Consider the following 2,765-nt stretch of genomic DNA (forward strand, 5'->3'; position numbering starts at 1 on the left):
TTGCAGAGTATTAAGTAGAGTTCCCTGCGCTATACAGTCGGTCCTTATTAGTTATCTGTTTTATATATAGTAGTGTGTATGTGTCAATCCCAATCTTCCAATTTATCCCTTCCCCCATTACCCCCTGGTAATCATAAGTTTATTTTCCACATCTGTAACTCTATTTCGGTTCTGTAGATAAGTTCATTTGTAGCCTTTTTTTTTACATTCCACATATAAGCGATATCATAGGATATTTGCCTTTCTCTGACTTACTTCACTCAGTATGAGAATCTCTAGGTCCATCCATGTTGCTGCAAATGGCATTATTTTGTTCTTTTTTATGGCTGAGTAATGCCTCAGTCTTTTTTTTTTTTAATTTATTTTTGTCTGCCTTGGGTCTTTGTTGCTGCGCGTGGGCTTTTCTCTAGTTGCCGTGAACGGAGGCTACTCTTCATTGCAGTGCACAGGCTTCTCATTGCGGTGGCTTGTCCTGTTGCAGAGCACGGGCTCTAGGCGTGTGGGCTTCAATAGTTGTGGCACATGGGCTCAGTAGTTGTGGCTCATGGGCTGTAGAGCGCAGGCTCAGTACTTGTGCACGGGCTTAGTTGCTCCGCGGCATGTGGGATCTTCCCGGACCAGGGCTGGAACCCATGTCCCCTGCATTATTAGTAGGCGGATGCTTAACCACTGCACCACCAGCGAAGTCCTGCTTCAAGTGTCTTGAATGGGGGCAGCCACCAGATAAAATATTTGCTGCACTGGTCATATTGGGGGGGGCGGGGCAGAAAGTGAACAGACAGTCTGGGAGACGACACCAGGGTATGGAAGCCTCAGCTCGGAGAACTTGGTGGGCTTCATGAGGGTACAGAATGGCCTCCTTCAGGTGACCTATCTGTAGAGCTGGTCATTTGAGGACTGCTTGTAATCCAGGCAGCCTAGCACTTTGTGCTGCATGTTATATGGGCAATCACTTGGCATGAGTCCACACACATCATCCTGGAAGACGTGTCAAAGTCCAGATGTCAGATAGCGCCCGCCCTTCTCATAAATTACTTGGGGAAGGCTGCTTCATCAATGCCTTACTTATTAACCGGAAGGTAAAAGAACAGTAAAACCTACCTGAACTCTCCATCCAACAAACAATCCTCTTACCATGAGAAAAAAAAGATTCTAAGTCCTAAGAACACCAATCTTTCTTCAGAGGAAGAGTCAGAACACAGAAGCTTTTGTTAGAAGTCTGCTTCCAAGTCTTAGTGTTTGGTGACATCTCAGTTATAAAAAAAAAAAGTTTCCCCCATTCTCATTTCCGAAATTAATTACACATTCCTGTCAGAAATATCTTTACATTTTAAATAAAATTTAAAAGTTTATTTTTATGATTATTTTATTACTGACTGTGGCAATTAATTATTTTTCCAGGATTAACTTTAGAAAAACTCAGTAATTGCAACGAGGTCCACCCAACATTCGGACAGCAAACTGTGATTTAGCAACATTAATAGGGAATAAAATTTTATAAATCAGGGAAGGAGCTATACTCTTATTTACTTGATTCCCCAATTTTCTTCTCAATGTTTAGGTCTAAGATCTTTTATATCAAAAAAGCGAGTACTGGGCTTCCCTGGTGGCGCAGTGGTTGAGGGTCCGCCTGCAGATGCAGGGGACGCGGGTTCGTGCCCCGGTCCGGGAAGATCCCACATGCCACGGAGTGGCTGGGCCCATGAGCCATGGCCGCTGAGCCTGCGTGTCCGGAGCCTGTGCTCCGCAACGGGAGAGGCCACAACAGTGAGAGGCCCGCGTACCGCAAAAAAAAAAAGCGACTACTAAGAAGCAGCCCGGGTCTCCTCCGAGTCTCACTCTTCTAGATCCCACTTCGCCACACATTTAAGATGCCTCGTGGAAGCCGAAGCCTCACTTCCAGCGTGGCCCCTCCGGCCAGCCGGGCACCTCAGATGAGAACTGCACCCAGGCCAACGCCCGCCGCTCAGCCACCCACAGCGGCTTCACCATCTGCTGTTGGCTCCCCTGCTGCTGCTTCCCGGCAGCCAGGTCTGATGGCCCAGATGGCAGCCACTGCAGCCGGCGTGGCTGTGGGTTCTGCCATCGGCCACACTCTGGGTCATGCCCTCCCTGGTGGCTTCAGTGGAGGAAGTAATGCTGAGCCCTCAAGGCTTGACGTCACTCACCAGGAGCCTCGGGGAACCCAGCCTGCACAGCAGCAGCAGAGTGGCCCATGCTTTTTTGAGATGAAACAGTTTTTGGAGTGTGCCCAGAACCAGGGTGAACTTAAGCTGTGTGCAGGTCTCAGCGAGGTGCTGAAAACAGTGCAGACTGGAGAACGGGTTAGCTTCATCACGAAGTTCCAGTTGGAGGCATGAAAAATCATCTCTCATGACCACGTTGGTTTAGCGTAAAAAATATAATTGATAGTGAAGATATAAAGTGTGAAGCCACCAGTTAAACCTCTCCTCGATCATTAATAGCTTTTGTGCTTCAGGACTGCAGTGGAAGAGGGTATTCTCACCATATAGAAGCTCACAGCGATGGTGTTGAGTTTGGGGCTGGGTGCGTGTTTGTGTGTCCACTTAAACGTGCTTTTGTTTGTGAATTAATTAGACTAAAGTGATTTTCTTTCCAAAAAAAAAAAAAAAGCAAGTACCTAAATTTTATGAAGCACTTGCAATTCTATGCTACAACCACCATTATGAAAACCTGAGCATGTGTCCCCACATAGCCACTCAATAAACTATTTTATGATCAGTTTATGATTTGGGGGCTGTAAT

General features: G+C 46.7%; 1 pseudogene; it reads left to right on the forward strand.

Moving 5' to 3' along the window:
• Window positions 1–1,871: 1,871 nt before the first annotated feature.
• LOC132519090 (coiled-coil-helix-coiled-coil-helix domain-containing protein 2-like) lies at window positions 1,872–2,391 on the forward strand (annotated as a pseudogene).
• The last annotated feature ends 374 nt before the right edge of the window (window positions 2,392–2,765 follow it).

Source organism: Lagenorhynchus albirostris, chromosome 4 (genome assembly GCF_949774975.1).
Source record: "Lagenorhynchus albirostris chromosome 4, mLagAlb1.1, whole genome shotgun sequence".
Lineage (NCBI taxonomy): Eukaryota > Metazoa > Chordata > Mammalia > Artiodactyla > Delphinidae > Lagenorhynchus > Lagenorhynchus albirostris.